The 24,281-nt window shown below is 38.0% G+C and overlaps 1 protein-coding gene across 1 annotated transcript in view; it reads left to right on the top strand.

The window, feature by feature from the left end:
• Positions 1-24,281, top strand: part of LOC129764206 (uncharacterized) — a 251,487-nt gene that overhangs the window by 202,072 nt on the left and 25,134 nt on the right. The gene's annotated exons all lie outside the window — the stretch shown is intronic.

Raw genomic sequence — 24,281 nt, 5'->3', positions numbered from 1 at the left:
CTTTGGACCGTGGCCAAGCCCAAAAGATAGATGGTGATATGTACAAGTACCAATTGCCAATGGGCTTGGAGTGGCTCGTATTTATTACCCGCGGATTGTTACTTTCGAAAATGGGCGATAGTGAAAATAGTTCGGTTAACACGCGTCTCATTCGATATTCGCTATGCCAATGTTCTGGTTCGAGCCCAAAAGATTAACAAGCTTTCGCTCGCGCCTCACAAACCCCGAAAAAAAGCAAGAATTAATCGGATTGCAGCAAAAGACGCGACTCTTCGCGGCAGTTTCATCTCGTTTTCCTTCGTCTGTTGGTGCGAATTAGTCAATTTGAGGTGACTAATCGCTTTTGGACACTTTAGTCATATTTTAATCGCTGTGCGACCAACCAGCCCGACCAGAAAAATAGGACAATGGCGATGATGTCCGTACGTCCTCCGTCCGGGCTGGATCTTGGCAATTGATTATTGTGGCGCACTTTTGTCATTCGGCATCTTTGAAGGTGAGAAGTCCAATTTCTATCCGCGGGCTCGGCATCGAGTGAGTGAGTGATCGTCTTTGTCGGAAATTAATCAAGCTCAACATTAAAATCTATAGAACTTGTTTGGTATAGAAATCTATAAATTAGTTTCCTGTTCTTTGGCTAGTGTACATTTAGAAGACCTACCAGTTCTTTCATTTCATTATCATTTCCGTTAGATGTGAATCAAATTCAGATGATTGAAAATTCAATTTATTTACCGTACATTATGCGGTACAACAAGATCTAGAATAACTAGATTGAACAGCTTCGTTTAAACAGCCTTCATCTTTATGCGTTATACGAAAAAATCACAAATTTATAATTCTAATAAAAGCCTCGAAGATATACAGTAAAAAACCGATTATGCTTCCTCAAATTTGTCAGTGCGAGATAGACACTTGCTTTTTTGTTTTGGTCGTGGCTTTCACTTCATCTGACCACTGGTGTACACGACCTTGCAAATGGATAGTTCAATAATTTCTGTATTGATAAAACATAGTTTTCATGCCAACAATGTCTCTATTCATTGTTTTCACCTCATTTTTAGTCTTTTATCGCGTTATCCGCGATTTCAATTACAGTAAACCCTGTTTTGAGCGGTATTTTTTGTGCGATTTTTTGTGCGGTTTTTTTGTGAGATTTTTTTTGTGCGGTATATGAAAAGAAGCATATTTGACAAAGTTATCGCCCATTTAGTTTTTTTCGATGGTTTATATGCATTCCGGTGCGAAAAAAGCATATTTGCGTTTCAATTGTCCACTTCTGAAATCATTCCCCTCCTCCCATCAAATGCTACAAGTTTTTCTAAGTTTTTGCATGACATGATTTCTAACAGCAACACGTTTCGAAATGTAACTGAAAACACAAAACAGCCACGCGCAACCGAAAAGGCAAAGTGTCCCATCGCACAGCAGGAAATTGAACGGTGAATGGCGTGGATTTGAGTTATTTTCTTGGGGGAAACTTTTTTTATGCGGCCCCTATCTACCGCACAAAAAAAAAAGTTTTTTTCAAAATGTGTTCCGAACATGATTTTTTTGAAGCTGTTGGTGAAGTTTTGCACGATGTTTTTATGCGATTTTTTTGTGTGGTCCCTATCCCCCGCAAAAAAAAGGTTTGTCTGTATGCGACTATTCCGCGGATAATCGTGGTTCAACTGTACTTATCATTCATATTAGTACAGTAACAGTAGGGCTTTAGTAGAAACAAAATTAAGTGGTTGATGAATAGAACAATGGAGCCATTTTCTGGCTATAAATACACCAAATTGCTACGTGTTGATGGGTAATGAAACAGATCCGTTGCTCAGCAACTACACTTGATTCTCGATTTTTACACATTTTTTGTACGTTTTCTCGAAATAAAAAGTTTTTTTTGACAATTTGAGATGTCGATCAGCGACAAAGTGCCTACACAGTGCAATCAAAAAGTTCCAGGACTACGGCGCGCTAAAATCTGTAAGTCTAGTCCGTTCCGACGATTTTCCAGACATTCAACGAAATGTGACGAACTCCATACCGGCTGAGTAGTTTAAACGCGCCTTCCAACACCTCTACGAACGTTCAAAAATTGGTGTGGAAAGAGAAGGCCCATTTGTAGGAAACTAATACTAAAACATTTAAGTATCTCATCTTTTTTTTTGTTTTAAAAATAGTCCCGGAACTTTTTGAATGCACTGTGTATATGCTTTGCTTTGCGAAAAAATATAAAAAATATTTACTTGCGGAAGCCAACATAGTTGAATAGATACCTCACCTCTAAATGGGAAAAACGTTCGAAAATATACGCAAAACAAATTCAAAACAATATTGATACGTTACTCCTACTGTACGCGTGGTTTTCCAAATCTGATAAATGTGATATGTCAATAGAGAGAATCTAAGAGAGAATGGAGACATCTAACCGTAACTTAAAAAAGAAAAAGAACACATCTCTGATTTTGGGATAATTTATGTAAAAAATCCTCAGCTTTCTAGAAAAAATATAATGCCCTTGGTCCCGAGACCATTTTTTTTATTTATTAATTCGTTTATTTTTACAGGCTCGGTTACTTAAGTTTAAAGGAGCCGAATTCTTAAATATAATTTTAAAACTGTATATATATATATATATATATATATATATATATATATATATATATATATATATATATATATAAACAATTTACTTACATCTATGGTTAGTAAGGTGGAACACCGATTACTCGCGGTGTACTCGAGTTTAGGAGGGTGACATATTTTTAGGAGAAGGATGGGATATAAGGAAATTGTAACAATGTTGATGAACACTCATTTCTTAAATCTATTCGTATATCTATAGTGTATTTACATTTCAACTTATTCTACTATTTATAGCAAGGGGACAAATTACCCGCAAAGGAAGGAAAGGAGTGTATAAGGATGTAGGGACAATCACACACGGAGATCTATAGCTTTAAGGAAAACATATATATGGGACATGTAATCAAGGTCTAACCGAGCCAACACATCTCTCACCGGCACATTGGGCTGTCTTCCTCGGGCCCGAAGGGAGTTTTCTAAATTCGATCTGGCGACCAGATACACCTCGCACGACCAAACAATGTGCTCGATGTCGTGATAACCTTGGCCACAAACGCAGATATTGCTGCTGGCAAGATTGAAACGAAAGAGTAGTGCATCTAACGAACAGTGATTGGACATGAGTCGGGAGAAGGTGCGAATAAAGTCCCGACTCAAGTCTAGACTTTTGAACCACGGTTTGAGGCTAACCTTAGGGATAATCGAGTGAAACCACCGGCCCAATTCATCTTCATTTCACTTGCGTTGCCAGTTAGCGATGGTATTTTTGCGGACTAAAGAATAAAATTCATTGAAGGCGATTTGACGCTGATAAATATCACCTTCAATTGCACCTACCTTTGCTAATGAGTCAGCCCTCTCATTACCCGGAATGGAGCAATGTGAAGGGACCCAGATAAAGGTAATGACATAACAGCGTCTGGATAAAGCACTCAAAATTTCTCGTATTCTCTCAAGGAAGTACGGCGAGTGCTTTTCCAGCCTCACTGAACGGATAGCTTCGACAGAGCTAAGACTATCCGTTACAATGTAATAGTGTTCAACAGGTCGTGAGGCGACGCTGTCCAGCGCCCAATGAATTGCTGCCAATTCAGCAACATACACTGAGCAAGGATTCTGAAGACTGTGTGAGGTGCTAAAAAATTCGTTGAACACTCCAAATCCTGTGGACTCGTTTATAGTGGACCCATCAGTAAAGTATATATTATCACAATTGATACCCCCATACTTTTCATCGAAGATCGTTGGAGCGATCCTCGATCGTTGGTAATCTGAATATCCATGGATATCTTGCTTCATGGACAGATCAAAATGCACAGAGGAATTGATGTAGTCAGGGAAACAAACACGGTTGGGAATATACGAAGAAGGATCAACCTGCATGGAGATGAATTCATGATATGAACTCATGAATCCGGAGTGAAAATTTAGCTCGATCAGCTGCTCAAAATTTCCGATCACCAATGGGTTCATGACCTTACACCGGATGAAGAACCGAAGAGATAATAAATTGAAGCGATCTTTTAGTGGGAGTAGGCCTGCCAAAACCTCGAGACTCATGGTATGCGTTGAGGGCATACATCCCAACGCGATACGGAGACAAAGATACTGAATTCGCTCGAGTTTAATGAGGTGTGTTTTGGCAGCTGATTGAAAACAGAAACTGCCATACTCCATCACTGAGAGAATAGTTGTTCGATACAACATTATAAGATCTTCGGGATGGGCTCCCCACCAGGTGCCGGTAATTGTACGGAGAAAGTTCAATTACGTACAATTTAATTTCTTTCGCAAACGAGTACAAAAGTACCCGCTACTTGCATATAATTTGCAATGCCAGTTTCCCACGCTCCATGGTTTTGATGTCTGTGTTAGGGAAACATTCAGATTTGCAAAAACGCAAACGAGTACAAAAGTTTCCGCTGCTTGCATATTATTTGCAATGCCAGTTTCCCCTGGCTCCATGGTTTTGAAGTCTGTGTTAGGGAAACATCCATTCATTCCAGCGATGGTACCTCAATCGTTGCGTAATCATAACTGAGTGGATTTTCAATAGCCTGTTTTGAAAGCAATTTTAAGGCTATTGAAACAAGTTTTTGGATCACAAGAAAACTAACATAGACCGCGTAGACATTTTATCTTTCGAATGAAGTGTATATCATACCATTTCGTTCAGTTGTTTTGGAGCTATTAACTATTAATCAAAATCTCGTTCTCCGGCGTAACGCTTTCGTTTTCGAAACTTAGAACTTACACCCCAGTATATAAATGGAAGACGTAGTCCTACGTCAAAAGACGAGGTGACTTTAATTTGATATGCCGATCATTAGAATCGGCCCGGTAGTTCAAAAGTTATGATTTTTTTAAAAAAAAAAGTCATTTTAGGAAAAAAATTGATTTTTCGGATCATCCTAAAACAAAAATGATCACACTAAAAAAATAAAAAAAATACTGGTCTACTTTTATTTTGCAATAAAGAACAAATCTACCACTTTTCACAAAAATCTTAGAACCACTATATCGGTTTGTCATGGAATGGCTGTATATTTTAAAAAAATCGAATAGACGAGATAACTGATTAGGCCATAGAAGTTATTTCAAAGTAAAAAATAACACATAAAAAGTAGTACTCGATTATACGGAAACTCGATTACTCGATTATTCGATTAGGCTCATTTAGCAATTCAGCTGTAACAGAGCCAAATTCAATCGTGTACATTTTATCTTAAGATAACTTTTGTTGTATATTACACTGGTACCATTTTTGGGCGTAAGAGTATTCCTATTCTATCGACACACCGCACATGTCGCATATTTCGGCGTTAGAATATTCTTATTGTTCGATTGTTCACAGTTGAACTGTTCACAGCAGGACTGTTGATATGAGGCTTCCATTGTTGTGTTATTAATAGTACCAATTACCGATGCAGCAGACCGAAATTGTGAGCGGTAAGGGACTGGGATTACCGTCGCATGATGATTGTTGCGTGGGCATAGTAGCTAGAATAACACACAAAGATGGTCAGTTGAGGAGCCCTGAGTTATGAGCTCATGATCGTTCGTTTAGCAGCCGACACGCAACCAATTAGGCTACGAAGACCCCCAGGAGTATTTTAGTTTTGTTTTTTTCTAATTTTTTAGATCAGAGATTTTGAATAATTTGTTAATATACTTTCTAAATGTGATCATTTGAACAAAATTGAACATAGCTAGTTAGAGGATGAAGCTGGAATAGAAGTTGCCCCATACAATTATTTTCCTAATTACGTTGAAACTTTTAAATTTAAATGAATACATTGATTTAAGACGAAGGTGGAAGTAAGCCATTGTAGTAGTATCGGTAAAACCACGTGTAAAAATGGGGTAATAGTGTTTGTGAGAGGAGGCCAAAGCACACGTAAATAGATCAATTCACTTATCAGACTGTGTGGCGCTTCACTGACACGAGTCTTAGAACACATTTGAAAAAAATAATAATTCAATACTAAAGTAAAATGTATGAATGATGTGTTCCGATGAACAATTGCAAATATAAATATATATAGAAGGTGTATTTGCATATGAAGTAAAATTCTGATTATACGCGAGCGTAACATGAGCAAATTTAAAACACATTCGAATTAGGGCTCTTTTGGTAATCACAAGTTCTTCCGCACAGTAACTCGATGTTGATAATTCCTTAATATTTTCCTTCGTTGATCGTATTGTTTGCACATATTCACGTTGGAGAGCCCTAACCCTTCTCTTCGTTGGCCGAGGTATTTTGATTGAATGTAATACTTTTCCGTTTACTATTTTTGAAAGTATAGGCAGCCGTGGCAGTGTTCCGAGCTCTGCAGTACAATTTGCTTGACCAATGTTGAAGTTGCTAAAACTTACATTATAGACCCATTAAACGTAAAAATAATAATTGTATTGATATCAACACAATTCTATTCTATTGATTTTCATGTCATTAACGCTATGACTCAGTAACAACATTTTAATGAATGGTTTTTATAGCTGTGTCGATAATGTTGCCTAGCATCAGTCGAAAAAATAACGATGTTTTCACCAATACAAACAAAACCATTGCGGAAAATTGAAAAATTAAAATTTAACTTTCAGAGCAGTAGCTCGAGTTTTCCGACGTTTTTCATTAAACAGTGCGACGGCAAATGAAAATTTAGTATCTTGTGAGTAATCGATTAGAGTTTGGTTAATACATATTACTTGATAGGAAGTGTGCAAAGCCGATCATTTTCTTCACACTGTTTCGCTAAATTTTTGATTTTGGGCGAGGGGTGAGGGAGGGAGATAAAAAAATGAGCGCCATTCCACCTTCACCTTAATATTCAAACATACCTAATATGAAAATATAGTGCGCTCGTAGTCGAGTGGTTAGCATCACACCTACCATGCCGGGGGTTCGGGTTAGATTCCCGTTCTGGTCGGGGGAATTTTTCGTCAAATGAATTTCCTCCGACATACACTGTGGTCACAGTGTAAATTTTGCTTTAATAAACTTAAAAATTTGCTTTAATAAACATAAATTTTGCTTTAATAAACATAAAACATAATAAACATAAACATAAATAAATATGTTTTCTTCGTCTTTATCATGTTTTAATAGTCATCTAATTCAGCCTCCTCAAAACAGAGTAATTTTTGATACTCCAACACAAATATCGAAATTCGAATTTTTCACTGTTATTAATTAAAAGTAAGCAACTGGATATAATTCATGGAAGTATAAAGAGCAATCTAATAACATAAAAACGTATTAATCGATTGTGATTTCATTGGAGTAAGAATCAGAGCATAGCATAACTGCATGCTCGAAACAAACATATTTTCTACATTTCATGCAGTTGTTGCGTGTTTTTCGGGTCTTTTATAGAAGAGAAGAATGTATAACGACCTTCTAGATAATTACCAGATGATAAAGATTCTGGAATGTAAAGTTTGCATATTTCTAATATTCCTTGTCTCTGTATTCTTGGTAAACTAAGAATTAATACCTTTTTTTTTAGATGGGGCATAAAAAGATGATATAAAAGGATTTCTAGTAACTTCCTTTTCTTTTTCGTGTTTTCTTGTCGATGTTGTTCATTATAAAAAAAATATCCCCGAAACTGTCATTGTTAAAAATTACCATAAGCCACCAATTAGTTTATAGTTTACTATTTACAATTTTTCCACAAGTGAAATTATTTCACAAGTGTGTATATGTATGACCATTATATTTAGTGAATAACTATACATCAAACAGTCAAACATTTATATTTTGCTTTTGAACATATGAATCTAACGACGAATATATCGACGAATAGTTAATGTATGGATCCGTTCAATCCAGTTACAAAAGGGACTGAAATCAAATAAGAATAGTCCGGTATTGATCTCATGCAATATATTCTATAAATATTCCACGCCACTAACATTAATTGATACATTTCATTCAACAATATTCTAGAATATGAAAAAAGGCACTTGTCCAAAAAAGTTACTCCTATACTCGCGTCGGTGTGTCAGACCGAAAGAGTTAAAAAAGTGGCACCCATCTCCTTTGTACCAACACATGCGATACGCTAAACGATGACGAACGACGAATAACGAAGCTAAAGAGAATCGCAAAGTCGTAGTGTTGATATTTTCTGAGAAACGAAACCAATTATTCATTTCTCGGTCTGACAGAACAATGCGCGAGTAAAGGAGTGTTAACGTCAATTCCGTTCAAAAGAGTTGTTTGTTTATTTATTGTGCTTAAAGGGACCCCTGTCTGGAGGGTCGGAAAATAATGAATTTTCGTGGATTTTTTTCGGATGTTACGAATAAAGTGAAGTGTTCGTGTATTTTGGTTATTGTTTGAGGTATATTTGAAGATGTATTTTCCATAGTTTGACTGCACGAATAGTGATTATGACTCTGCTGATGGTATCTGTTCTGAAACAACGGGGTGTCGCAGAACGAATTCCAATGAATATTTTGAAACTTTAGGACAATACCTAAAGCGTTACATAGGGGTTTTTGAAAATTCGGAAAATTGCCAAAACGGCAGCCATTTTCGTTAAAAATTAGATATTTTTCATGAAAAATCGAAAAAATGAAATATCAGAAAACAGCTATGTAACGCCTTAGATAATTCATTTTTACATGCTGATAAAAAATTCAGCCAAATCGGTCGAGTAGATCCTGAGATATCGATACCACATGGTTTCGAGAAAAACGCGTTTTAAAATTCGTACAGAAATATTATTTCCCTTGAGGTGACTTCATACTTTTCGATGTAACTTTCCAACGAAATGAAATATCGAAAAATCCTTTTAGGACAACATTTCTGAAGGCACAAGCTTCCAAAAATGCAAAAAACCATTTTTTTTCCATTTTCCAGACCGAGGTCCTCCCTTGAATATGATAATTTCAGCTGTCCAGTTTCTATAAGACCACTTCAAAATTCATAAGTATTATCAATGAAAAATTCAAAACGATAGGCTGATTCACATGTCAATAGTGTCAATAAAATTCGTGTTGGAATACTATATATCAAATTCTGCTGAACGGATTTCTCAATATTTCTTCCATTTTTCCGAAATTGCGACCTTGAGTTCTTCAATCGTGGTGTACCGTTTTTCCTCAGTGTAGATTCTGCGTACAAGGATCCCCCCCTAAGTTTTTCAACAGGATTCAAGTCCGGAGAGCGAGCCGGCCAGTCCAAAAAATAGGTTTTTGGTCCCTAATCCATTGCTTAGTTTACTTGCTGGTATGAATAGAAGCATTGTTTTGCTGGAATGTGAATTTTTTGTGGCGATATCCACGCAAAAACAGTAGGAGAGAGGATTTCAGAACATGGGTGTAATCCTAGAATGATGTGAAAACTATTTTGAGCTTTCCGGTTGCGCAGAATCCCGCTCAATCCATGCACGAGCCTCCACCAAAATTCCTGGTTGAAAAATTCTGTTCCTTCTTCCGTAAATCACACCAGTACCCGTTGAAACCATCAGGACCATCCACATTGAACTTGTTTTCTTCAGTGGAGATACCCTATACATTGAAGAACTCTTCGTTATGGTATATAGCAAAATGAATTCTTTTTAACAAAATTTGATGAATTGTCACCCGAGCAGTTAAGTAGTTGAAATATTGCTTTATTTGCACATGCGACTGTGAGATATTCGAACCTGTTCTTCAAAATAGCCCAGTCTTGTTTTTCGATGAGCCTTAGTTCTGGTGCATTGGGGGAGAGGGGGGGGGAATTATTGTGTTCATGTCCTTGGATACGAAACATACCCCGTTGGCTTCGTACCACTTCAGGACATCCTTTGAATAGTGGCACGAAGCTAGATCCAACGAAATAACCGTAGGGCCCACGTGTTGCTTCAACAGAGGGAGCGGACGCTTCTGTAGACACTTCTTGAGGTAGATCAGTTTGTTTAGAGTCCAGATAGTCACGAACGGCACACTCCATTTTCTTTTGCAAAATTTTGAAAGTTTCTGCTTCCTTACTTCCTCCGGAACATCAAACCTGTAACGTTTAATCACAGGACTCATCGTTGACTGCACGATTCCGAATTGTTTTCCGATGTCTCGATGAGAGAGTTGAGGTTTTTACCGGTGTTTCCGCAAAATCAATTCGCGATGTTGCATTTCGATTGACGCCATTTTTTTTCAATTTTCGAAAAACTGACAGCGATAAAAATACAGTGTAAACTAGAGATGAGAGTATGAGAGTACTACTTCTACCCAAATTTTCAAGAGAAAATACCCAATAAGCCATTTGCTAGAGCGTTGATGCAATTTGATGTGGGACACCCTTACCCTTTATCCACAATTTAATAAAAAGTAATTAACAACTTTTATCATCTTAATTATCAATCTAATATGAATTTATATAAGTGATATTTTATTTGCTTCAAAAGACTCTGGCTTAGTTTATATACAGAACGGATTAAATTGTTTGAATACACTACAAGAAATACACATATTATGAGACTTATTAAACTGCGCTAAAAAAATTCTTACTTACATACTTACTTACTGAAGCATTGATAAAACGAGGATACGACTGATATGCATCACATTTCCGGAACACAATGTTCCCACAGCTTCCCATTCAAAATGAACCATGTGACATAAATGCATTAAATCCGATTTCAATCTCGGTCAACGAACGAACTCGGCAGTTTGTTTCCCACTTCCTCCTACTTCCTACCAGCAACAAACGGTAGCCCGAGAGAGAGGGGGAACCGGACGACCAATTACTACACGCAATCCGTTAACGATTGTTTTAACAGATCATAAACAGTCGTTATCGAGCGAGCTGCGATTCGAGATCAAATCTCCTCCGCTGCATCGATTTGGGTGACCGACCCGCGATAGTGCAGGTTTACCGCGTCGTCATTTCGTCGGTGGCCACAGTAGCCCAGGGAATAAGACGAGGAACTCGCGCGCACGGATGGTACAGAGGCTAACCACGAAATGATTTTCGTTACTGTTGTGTGTATTGTTCCGTCGTCGCGCTCCCGCCGTTCGGATCTCGCTGCTGCGAGGAAGTCCAAATGGTACTCGATGATACAAATTGTACCGGCACGACGATCAAGTTGGTTGGCTAATAGCTAATAGTCTCGCGGAAGGGCTGTGGACTCATGAAACCACACAAGACGGAAGACATTTCAGTAAGTCGATGGTGGTTGCCATTCCAGAATGATGTGTCTGTTTAGCTGGAGATTGATGTGTGTACGAAGATGGACACAGTAAAAAAAGTCGTTAAATGATACTTAGATTACATAGTGCAACCGATAGGATATCGCATGTTATCACTGTGTATCACTGAGATAAAAGGGTTCAAATCGGCAGATGGTTGTGCTATGGCCCGTTTCGCTCTGATGTAGCATGTGTCTTAGCAAATCAATGTTGATACAGTTGCACTTTTATGGGCAGCGCTTTTTCCGGGTGTCTTTTGCGGTATAGACCAACAATTCCAAGGGGAACTTGATTGAGTGGACACACGATTGACGGGATCAGTAGGTAATCGAGGAGTTCTTGAGGAAAAAAATTGTTTGAACTTGCATGATACGATTTTTGTTGATACCGTTAGATTTTATTCCATCCCAATATCACAAATGATATTGATTTTGTAATGATTTTCAGCCTCCAGCTTCTGAGCTAACGTTCGAAGAACGGGAATGTGTATTTTCGTGATAAACGCCTGTATACTTTCTCGTTATGATTGTTTATAGTCGCGTGCAATGCTACTTCGGAGAAATAAGCCCAAGGTGTGTGTGATAAATCTCAATGACAATTATTGGTTGGCTTCGTTAAGCCAGTACCGCTATACCTTTGAGAACGATTCTCACCGCCAAATCGTGGGTTATGAAAGACACGCGCCCCAGACATTAGACAGTAGCCGGCTCGAGTCCACAGGTGTTGTTTGCGTGTGCGACCAAAGTAACACACCCAACATTAAAACGACAACCTCAGGGGGAATGGTGTTGAAAATTATGTATGAGTCGGGTGTCCGGCGGTGTATTATACGACATAAATTGTTGTGTTTTATCATGTCTTTCGTTAGCTTCCTCCAAACCTGGGCTCGGGTCTGTTTGGTACGACCATACTTGATCAGGTTATAATCATTCTTTATTTCGATTATGCATCACAGTAAATATAATGTACCGTTCTTGCCCAGTTTTTGTTTGATAAAGGGGTGTTAACATTGTGAGTGTTATTCAATCGTAAGGGATTGGCCAAACGACATGGAATCGACCCATTTCTTAAACGGATAGTGACTGTGAGATGAGAAAAGGGTTACATACGACAATATTGTTCGAAAACGATCACGGTCAAGTCGTGGTCAAGCAGCTCAAACGGGGGCGAAACCAGGACTAACGGCCAGAAAGATTCTACTGTGTATTTGGTGGAACTTGAAAGAAATCATTTAATATGAGTAGCTTCCGTAGGGCCAAACCCTGAAATCAGATCTCTACTATCAACATACGAATGTAACACTATTATCTGCATTACTCGAGAATTATTCAAGCAAATGAAACCAAATTAGGTATACGGAAGTTTTAGGGCGCAATAAATGTTTTCACGGTAGTTAGACACTCCACCCCCGTCTCTAAGGGGGGGGGGGCTGCCATACAAATGAAAGCCAAATTTCTGCATAACTCAAAAACTAATCAATAAAATGCCAAATTTGGCATGCGAAGGTTTTAGGGAACACAAAATGTTTCTATGGTGAATAGACACTCCTCCCGTCTCTCTGAGGGGGGAGGGGGGCTGCCATATAAATGAAGCATACATTTCCGCATAATTCAAGAACTAATCAAGCAATCGGAACTCAATTTGGCATGTGGAGGTTTTATAGGGAAGAAACATTTCTAAGGTAGTTCGATACTCCTCCCCCATCTCTAAGGAGGAGCTCCCATACGAATGAAACACAAATTTCTGCATAACTCGAGAACTAATCAAGCAAACGAAACCAAATCTGGCACGTGGAGGTTTTAGGATGCAATGCTCAGTAAGAAAACGTGAATGTTTGAAGGTATTGATAACAAAAAACAAATTTTGGGCGGGACGAAGTTTGCCGGGTCAGCTAATCATAAATAAAGTTAAGAGTCTCACTCAAAAATAATGGATTTCAGAAATACTGCGGAGATTTTCGAGAACATGGGAGCTGCTCGTCATAATTTAGACAATAGAAAATATATAATTCTTTATTGCATAAGTACCAGAATAGTTTCACGATTTCCATTCCCCCATACACACAATAATCAAAGACAACCGAGACCCAAAAAAAAAATTCGAAGTTGATATTGTCAAGTGATTTGTTTAACTGCCATCAAATTCTTTATAGTTATCTCATCCTCTTTGTTGGCCGCAGAACGTCAGTTTCTCTTGAAGTGGTCCTGGTTTTCAACGATAGCAAAACATTTCTCATTTGAACGGAGTGTTGACCTGTTGGAAGAGTTATTGTTCTTGGACACCAATTGCAAGTTATTAGCGGCTTACCACTCCAGGACATTTGTTCCTTAATAGTACGATGCCAAAACCGGCTTAAACAGCACAGAGCAATCGTGTTGCTTTAGTTGACGGTTCCGATTGCAAGCGAAATGGGCCTTTCCAAGCCCAAGCGGATGTACAGATATTTCTTAGCTAACTTAAATCGTTTCACATACCTGTAGATGTCTGCCACATTTTCTTTTCCGGTTGCCGTCACTTCCTTATTACAATTCGTCACATGTCGCCCACATATCATCCAAGTTATCTAAAATGTTGACCAGGTCCGTGATGACGTTAGGGATAATTCAAGGCAGTCAACGGAGTCTTTAGTCAAAATATATCGGTGTTCAGCTGCCACTATGACTAGAACGCTTCATTCCCTTGATTACGGATCTCGCAGGATGGGCCATTTAAGACGAATGCGAAGATATTACAGAGACGGGTTGAACTGTCTCAAGTTATGCTGAAGAGAAGCGAGCGCGATAACTTTCTTTCCAGTCTGGTAACCAGTGATGAATCGAAAATTGCGACTCACTCTTCATACAAAGAGGCTTCACTAGATAAGAAGAGGAATGCCATTGGAATCTATTCCAAAAAAGTTCTGCAGTTACCGTTTCTTCATGTTATACCTATTTTGTTATCGTCATGACCTAATTCACTGGGATTCATTGGATACATCCAACACAGTCGATCAGCAACATCAGCTTAGCATAGTGGCCAAGAAGTGAGGCAAATCCCATATCTCAGCTACTAGGAAATCCATACCTTTGTTGCACAATAGTGCACCCCCGCATAGAACGCGGAAGACATTAGCGAAGGCGCAGGAATTAGGGTTGGAGATGTTAGAGTCTCCTCCTTACTTGTCCTAGCTAAGCCCAACGGGTTATGATCTGTTCACAATCGTATGAGGAATAGGAAATACAGATTACGCAAGAAGGCATGGACTTCCTTAAGGTGCGTCTTCGAAAGAGGGACGTAACTTTCGTCGTCAAAAACAAAACATGTTCCGGAATAAATGTTATCAACCAGCAGCATTGGGATTTCAGCGTTTCTCAGTGTACTCCGAGGCTCTTGTCTATATTCTGACTCTTTTAAATGCTTGGATCAGTAAATCCTTGTCGTTGAATCCATATACCTTGCTGGCGAGTAGTTGTTGGGGATCTTAGGATACGGTAAACAGTCGGAGCCGCAACATTTTCGCTTTTAAAATGTTGTACCGTAAACTTTTCGCTGAGATTTTTATACAGGTCATAGAATTGTACTAGCAGAAAGATGAGAAAGGGACAGCTAACACATACACACTCCTATTTCACTCCGACCTCCTTTGTTGTTGAGCATATGGGCCTCGAAAAAATTGCCAAATTTTAGTTGCCACCCGTTATCGTACCTTATACGCAAACTGACGAAACGTAGTTCCGCATAGCGTTACACTCTCAATAACTCTCCCAAGATACACCTAGGTACGAGAAATACACAGATGAAAAATATTGGCACTGTACTCTTAAATTGCCTTCAGTTGACGCGACGAAATCGTGTTTATATCTCCAATGCTGTCAAAACGAGTCCCACGAAGCGGTAATTTGAGTTTCGGAAATAGAAAAAAAAATCTGCCCACGTCTCGTCGCCGGTAATTATGCATTGGATGAACGTGGATCAGAATCAGATCGTTCAAGCATGTCTTCAACCACTTGATTGTGTGGAAATTTCCGAAATTTCCGGGTTCTTTTGGCACTAGTCGTGCTACGACTTTTCTCTTACCCACAATATGACGAATGGTCTCGTGAGAAATATTTAATTCATAGGCTAGCTCTCTTAAACTTGGTGAAGACTAGCGGCGTGAGAAACTGAATTTGAAGTTATACCTGTCATAAATATCCTATCGTAATACCTACGTATATCTTAAGTCTGATTTACACGTTTGCCAGTAGCAGGACGCCAGTGAGCCAGTATACTTGAACGATACGCCAGGGCTAGAATTCCAATTGAGTGGTGCTGCGCGTTTATACACATTGTAACCTTCGGTAACACACTACCTTTGCAGCTTCGCCACAAACCAATTCAACCATATCTTTACTGTTTGCAATTCATCTGTCATTTGACATATGATTTGCATACGGGGAGAAGGGGCCGTTAAACAGGAAACAAGTTGTGTGAACTTTATAGGTATGTTTCCAGAAGTTGGTTATTAGTTGGTTGGCAATTGTTTGTTCGGTCCCACGACATGTTATTTGTTCTCGTTTTAAACGGTAAAAATAAATAAATTAAAAAGAAACCGGTCAGTATGGTAAAATCTGGTTAAAACAATAATCTTACCTTAACATACAGTTACAATAATAGATATAACAATAAAACAAAGGAACAGCAGACATCCGTATAAAATAAACACGTTAAAAAATTGATTAAATATTGATTAAAAACTAGTTCACAGGTCAAAAAATAAAATGGTAACTTCACATGTACTAATGATACCTGTTGGTCAGGTCCGACCAACGGGCCTTTATGTGTTGGCTCATTCCTCTCGCCCGGGAACGTTTTACAAGGTCACACAGAAGGAGGCCCTGACGAGGGACAATCAACTAGGTTATTGGCCAACAAAGACACCTTCAGTATTTCAAACTGAATTGGCAGATCTACCCGCGCCGAGCACGAAGACGACCCACAAAACTGCAAGTACAGCGTTGTCATCCATAAAACCTTTTTCACATACACCCACAAACAAAAAACTATCTAAATAAATAACGATTCTAACTACATTCTATTTTATACACTACCACGGCAAACAGTCCTTAATTAGTCTTTTTCGCTTTGTATCATCCGGTATTCGGGTTCGAAAGGAACCACAAAGCCTCGCTCGGAGACAGTGATCAGAACAACTAGCCTAGAAGCCTTTGAGCCTAAGTTAGTGGGACTCGAGTTGGTAAGAACCGTGGGCGGTGCACGACTTGTAGACTCGTGTTTTCTCACTGCGTGTTCCAGCTTACTGACTGTTCTGTCGGTCCCAATAAGGTTTGAAATGAAACACTGCTCGACCTAAAGAGTCTTTTCCCGGTAACATTTGGGGGAAACAACATTTTCAGCTACAGGACAGCTTGAGATTTTTCACACGCGTTGATGAGCATTATGCGTGCCGAAAAACTACCTGGCATCTTGCACTAGTCACGCAAGTATAGTAGAATTATTCGTGTGTTACTGGTACCAAAAAATAGAACCGAGTGTTAACATGGTTCTAGTTACTATTTTGAATGTGAATCAGGCATTATAAATGCAAGAATGTGTTTTCTAAGGACTTTCTTTTCGCCTTTTCTCAAAAATGACTTTTTTCAAAAATTCATAACTTTTGAACTACTGGACCTATTAAGATGATCAATATAAGCAATATAAAGCCGATTACTTAGTCTATATTGGAAAAATATTGCACTTGCCAAAAATTTGGATTTTGTTTTCGTAATTATTGATTGTATTTGTTGTGTTCATGACTTTGGGCTAGAGGGTGTTATATTTTACATTTTGTATATTTTTCTTGAAAGTTTGAAAGCTGAGAATTTTTGAAATAACCTATCTCAAATCAGAATGTGATTTTTTTTCGTTTTTAAGTTATGAATTTTCAAATTTACCCAATGGTAAAAAAAATAAAAATCTTCCCCCTTTTCTAAAAAAGGCTTTTTTGAAAAAATAATAACTTTTAAACAACATGACCGATTCAGATGATCGTCTTATCAAATTGAAGCCAATGATATAGTCTTCTTTGAAAAAATATTACATCTGCGGAAAATTTGGATCACAGTAATTATTGATTGTGTTAGTTTTTCATAGTTCTCTCGGTTAAAGATAGAGGGCGCTTTATTTTTTTATATTTTTTCTTGAAAGCTGAGGTTTTATACATAACATGTCCCAAAATCAAAGATGTGTCTTTCTCCGTTTTTAAGTTATGATTTTCGAAAAAGGTCATTTTTAGGAAAAAGGGGAAAACATTGATTTTGTGGACCACCCTAAAATGGAAATAGACTCCTTTATGAAAAAATAAAAAAATACGGTTCTAATATTCTGCGACAAAGAACAAATCTACCACTTTTCCTGAAAATCTGAGAGCCACTATATCCGTTTGATATGGAATGGCTGTATAAATATATGCATAAAGATATATAAATAAACAGCGATTCTAATATAAAAAAGTTTTTTTTAAGTTCTTCAATTTGCTCAAAAACCAGCCAAAATGTTAGACCCGTATTTTTTTTTATTTACCCACTCTTAAAAGCACCCACAGCAATAAAAAAATTGAAAGTTTTTCAACTAAGCGTTAGTGTATTGGAAAAGGGAAGGGGGTGCAACTCATTAAGGAAGGGGGCTGGATTGTCAAGCCCGGTAAATTCAGCTAGTATTTTTATAAAATTAGTAGCTGACCCGGCAAACTTCGTTCCGCCCAAAATTTGTTTTGTGTTATCAATACCTTCAAACATTCACGTTTTCTTGCTAGGAGCAAGTTCATGGGTCCGATAGCAGAACTGTTCATTGATTGATCTTTGTTCGTCCCCGTTGAATTTACTTTTTACTATAAAATTCCTATTATTTCTAACATAACTCGTCATTATAACATCAGATTATTTTTAGACACAATTCTCGTTCAAAATTTTTCAATCACATGTAAATAATATGTTTCTCCGTTACATGGAATAAATGTTTTATACGGAAAATATGATAGAATGAAGACAGCCCTAAATCGGACAATTCCTTCTCCGAGTTCTGCTCTTATCAACACATCTGGCGTTTCATCACATTAAAATCCATTTCGAGTTTAGAACAAAGATCAATTTCACTAGCGCAAACATCAAATGGACTAACAGCACTTGTCACTATGTAATTGTAGAACACATGGGAATTTAATTTTCCGAATTTTCCTTTTTCCTTCAGAGTTTTCCGAAAATTTTCAATTGTCATGTTTGGTTGGAATATTTTTGGTTGAAATATGTGTAATATTTTTATGGGACCCCCTCTCCATTCCAGAGGAGGGAGGGGTGTCACACCATTATAGAAACATTTATCATACCCGAAAACCCTCACATCCCAAATTGTGCTTGATTAGCTTTCGAGTTATGCAGAAATTTGTGTTTCATTTGTATGACAGCCCACCCTTAGAGAGCGGGAGGAGTATCTAACCATCATAGAAACATTTATTGCACCCTAAAACCTTCACATGCAATATTTGATTTCATTTGCTTCATTAATTCTCGAGTAATGCAGAAATTTTTGTTTCATTTGTATGGCAGCCCCCCCTTAGAGAGGGGGGTGGAGAGTATAACCATCATAGAAACATTTATTGCACCCTAAAACGTCCATATGCTTAATTTGGCTCCATTTTCTTGATTAGTTCTTGAGTTATGCAGAAATTTGTGTTTCATGTGTATGGCACCCTCCCCTAAGAGAGGGGGGTAGAGAGTCTAACTACAATAGAAACATTTATTGCACCCTAAAATGCCTAATTTGGTTCCATTTACTTGAATAATTCTCGAGTAATGCAGAAATTTGTTTTTCATTTGTATGACAGCCCCCCCTTAGAGAGGGGGGTGGAGAGTCTAACTACCATAGAAATATTTATTGCACCCTAAAACCTCAATATGCCTAATTTGGTTTCATTTGCTTGAATAATTCTCGAGTAATGCAGAATTTTATGTTTCATTTGTATGGCAGCCCCCCTTAGAGAGAGGGGAGGTGTCTCAAACTATCACGAAAACCTTCTCTGGGCCCAAAAACCTCTACATACCAATTTTCATGTTGATCGGATCAGTAGTTTCCGAGTCCATAAGAATCAGACAGACAGACAGACAGAAATCCATTTTTATACATATAGATAGTTTCATTCAAACTAAAAAGGATAAGCCCTTTTAAAAAGTTGGTGGTGAAATATATAGAAATTGTCATATATGCCAAGTTTAAACTATATCAAAAAGAAAAAAAAACTTAAAAAAGGGTAAAAAAACTTTATTGGCATGTATAATTGTTGACAATATTTTTTATTTTGTATAATTCCTTTAGGGACCAAAATTTTTCGCAACGCTCCAAACCGCTTCGTGACAGGTCGTCGCAGCAATACTCTTCAGAATTTGTTAGTATATACCTAAAACATGAAGAAAAACAAGGACCCAACCCTGGAACTCCTGGGAGTAGAGAGATACAGATCAACAAAGTTGAAATTATGATTTTCGTTCTCTTTTTGTTTTGTTTTTATTATGCTCTATTTTCTTGTTTTCACCTATAAAACCACTTAACCACAAGTTTTTCGGAAAGCCTTCTCAATAACGTTTATAGGAATAGAATATACCTGTAGGTTATTCTGAGTAATTATGATCGAAATTTTTTCATAGAATTCACATTTTTCGGAAAAAAAACATTTTTTGCAATTTATCAACTTTATTTCTCGATATCTCAGGTATAGTACCTGCTTCTTCTTGGATGGCACTTACGTTCCCAGTGGAACTTTTGCCTTTTCAAGGTAGGTATTACTTGCATCATTTTCAGTAGTAGTACTTAGTTGAGATTTCTATGCCGGATAACACGCCTCGAATGTAATCAGGAGTGGCAAGCTCTGAAATACCATATATATGTTTTCCTTAAAGCTGTAGATCTTCGTGTGTGATTGTCCCTACATCCTTATACCCTCCTTTCCTTCCTTTGCGGGTAATTCGTCCCCTTGCTATAAATAGTAGAATAAGTTGAAATGTAAATACACTATAGATATACGAATAGATTTAAGAAATGAGTGTTCATCAACATTGTTACAATTTCCTTATATCCCATCCTTCTCCTAAAAATATGTCACCCTCCTAAACTCGAGTACACCGCGAGTAATCGGTTTTCCACCTTACTAACCATAGATGTAAGAAAATTGTTTATATATATAGTTTTAAAATTATATTTAAGAATTCGGCTCCTTTAAACTTAAGTAACTGAGCCTGTAAAAATAAACGAATTAATAAAAAAAAAGCTCTGAAATACGCGTGGCCACAGTGCAAGTCGGACGACATTTCTCCCCCGACCAGAACGGGAATCGAACCCGAACCCCCCGCATGATAATGTGGGAAGCTAATCACTCGGCCACGAGAGCACTGCCTACAATCCACAAATTTTGAACTTTTCTACTTTCTAAAACAGATCGGTGACAGACACTTCTTCGATTTTTGTCCGCCTGAAAAGCCATAGTGCACATGTTACTAATATCGTCAACTTTAATGGCATTCCCTAGAAAACGTTTCCTCCAAGTACCACTTGTCCCAGTCTAAAAATTCATGGTCTGACCGAATGGTCTAAATGGTTTAGATCTAAAGAAGCGTCTAATGGTGATATTCATATAATGATAGTTACTTTAAAAATCATTTGTTTGAAAACTTTCGATTTTTATTGATCTGAAATTAACGCGTAAACACATACTATACAGTTGACCTGCGGTTCAATAACTTATGAGAAACCCTAAGGGCGGTTAGTGCCATGGGCCAAATATTTTAACAAAACATCCCACTTTCTCCTGTATCGCACAAAATTTCTGTCAACTCAAATAATACACCAATCACGATCCCTATATCATTGGTTAAAACGGCCATTTAAACCAATCAAACTTCATGCTACAATAGTTCGCTCCGATCTTGATAAGATAAGTAACATCCCCTAATATTCACTGACCCACCAGGTGTGTGAATGTGATTCATTCTCCGTTCATCCCATCGCGCGGTCGTTTGGCATACGTTCGTCATTGATCAAGATGGGTGCGCTCTCCTAAATTGGATATCTCCGCCCGGGGCATTCTTTTTTTTTTTTGGCTGGCTTAATGCAGACTGTGTGTTTTTATCCCAAACCATTAGAAAGGTGTTAATCATCCCCCTTTTGGCGATCGCCAAGGTTGAAAGTTCGTAAGAGGACAATCGAATACGCTATAATTTATACTTTCTACTTCTGGTGCGTTTTTTTCTGTCCTCTGGGCTGGGAAGAGATTGATCTTGTCCATTTATGTTTGAATGCTTGTTTTTGTAGCGCGTCAATTGATTATCTTAATTGTTGCAGTAAATTCGAATTAAGTCGTAATGCTTCCCATCGGAGCTTCAACCTGCGGGTACGATTGATGACTTAGAATTCTCGCATGCTTAGGGGAACCTGTTCTCAAATGTGGTCCACGTTGAGAACAAATGAGAAAGTTGAACTATTTCCGTGCTTTCTCAGCATCGGTAAAAATTCGAACACTAGGTCAGCATTGCGGCCATACATACCGCTAATTAGCAGGACAAGTAAAAGTAGAACTCGAACGGGTTATAAGTATTACAAAACTGGAGAAAAATCGCAATCCAGTTTTACTCATCCGATACTAACTGTTACGCAATGGATAGTGGAGCTTTTGTCGGCGAATTAAATGTGTGTTGGGTTAGCCAAACTAGATTCACAGGATGCCTCGTAATTAAAACCAGACGCTTTCAGCGATGATTAGCTTCACAACCGACGTCTATTCAACCTGTCCATCATTTGTAAGTTCAGGTGCGCGAAATGGAATCTCCATCGGATCATAAGCTGCCTCGTTAGATAATAGGTTGCCTTGAATCAACAACTTTCCACGAGATATGGGATAGATTAATGATTGATGGTGCGAACTTGTGAGTCTTTGAGTTTCGAGCGGATTTATTCTGAATCGATCAGAAGTAATATTTTGACGCAAACTGACGCAATCCGTTCCAATGAAGTAGACGTAATGAAAAATGGTAAACAATCGTCAAGAGCCTGGAGAGATTAATCAATCAAATAGAAGGAAATAATTTAACCTCCCGGGCGTGAGAAACTCATCCAGAGCAGCAGAGCTGCGTGTTGATGGATGTTCAACCCGTTATTGATTGTATTGATGATGAGCTGTGATCGAAAACACAGGAAGTTGGTGTAGTAAAACGTAATTGATTTCTGGTCTGGCAGTGAAATTACCAGACATCGGTTATTATTTTCTTAGCTTGTTTATTTATTTAAACATCTAAGGCATAGACTTGCTTCCAGCAATGGAAGCATAACACTCTAGTAACTCGCCAATCTTGCATTTCAAATTTTCTTGTGAATTTCCCATTGACATTTTTAGTACTTTTGTTTCTTCCGCTGTAAAACATCTTCAATTACTGCTTTTCAAATCTTATGAATACAGTTTAAACGCAAGCTTATTTTTGTTCGAAGTCCTCAAACAAGCGATCATAACTCTGTCTTCGCAACTATATTTGATTGGTCATCGACCTACAATCATTTAATTTGAAAACTGTGTATACCTTTATTAGGAGACAAAATTTCATTTAGAAGAGGGAAATACGTTCAAACGCGCACAGCTGAATATAAGCGACTGACGCACCTATGACACCAAAAACTTTGGCAATCTGTCATATCAGTTTTGTCGTTGTGTTAGTACGCAAAGCATTTGTTGGTGCTGACAATTTGTTGATCTGAGGTGAGAAATGCCAAAAAAAGATATTTGAGTGAATCAGAACAAAGAGTTGCTCGTGAACTGAAGAAAATTGGTATGAGTAACCGGGAAATAGGAAGAAGAGTGAACAGATCCGAAAAATCGATTCGAAGTGCGCTGAAGAAAGATGAAAAATATGAGGTTAAGAAGAAAACTAAGGGGATTTTTTTCCAAAATATATATTTTTATTAAGGCTCATATATCAATATTTCGACAATATTTGCCTTACAACTATGTTAGTAATATTATATGTAACCGATTACTCGCGGTTAGTATTACAAGTGTTCTCATAATTGGGATGTTGCAGTCTGCAATGCTCTGTACGTGTGCCCGACACAGGATACTTCCTATTGGGATGCAGCTGACCATTAATCAGCAACGCCCAACTACTAACTAACTAACTTAGGGGATTATCAAAATAAGCAATCGTGACAGGAATCGAATTCTGGAGCTGGCCGGAATCAATGCATCGGAAATCAAGAAGGAACTTGGAGTCTCGATTACCAATAAACGCATTGCACAGATATTGCGGAGATCTGGTTTAATTTAGGTACAATAAAAAGCCCAAGAAACCGAATCTTACTTCAGCACATATGCAAGCTCGATTGAATTTCGCCAAAAAGCAAGTGACATGGCGAAATGAATGGGTCAACGTTGCATTTTCGGATGAAATAAAGATAGCCCAGATCGTTGTGCATACTCCTGGCATGATTTGAGGAAGGAATCCGAGGTCAAGTTGAGCCGAAACTTTGGGGGCGGAACACTCATGATTTGGGTTGGTTTTTCACGTCATGGAAAGACCCCTCTTTCTACAAATTCAACCAAGATGAACACAGAAAAGTACGTTGAATTACTGGAAGACACTCTGGTGCAATTTAATGAGGATTTTATGCCTGAAGATTTGACCTATTAGCAAGACAATGCAGCCATCCATGTCAGTAAGAGAAATACGCAGAGGTTTTCGTAGCGAGACATCAAGGTATTGGACTGATTAGTACGTAGTCAAGACCTAAACCCAATTGAGAATCTTTAGGGAATCCTTGCACGACGTGCGTATAACGGTGGAAGGCAGTACGAAACAGTTCGGCAACTAGAAGCTGTAAGAGAATCCTGGAAGTCCCTCGCTGCTGCAACGCTAGAAATCTCGTTAATTGCATGTCGAACAGAATTTTCGAAACTATTCGCAAGAACGGAAGACAAACTAAATATAGATTATTGATTTTTCCTTAACATGTAAACTAAATCGTTGTTTTCA

This window comes from Toxorhynchites rutilus, chromosome 2, assembly GCF_029784135.1.
Source record: "Toxorhynchites rutilus septentrionalis strain SRP chromosome 2, ASM2978413v1, whole genome shotgun sequence".
Lineage (NCBI taxonomy): Eukaryota > Metazoa > Arthropoda > Insecta > Diptera > Culicidae > Toxorhynchites > Toxorhynchites rutilus.
This window is presented reverse-complemented; position numbering and strand designations above follow the sequence as displayed.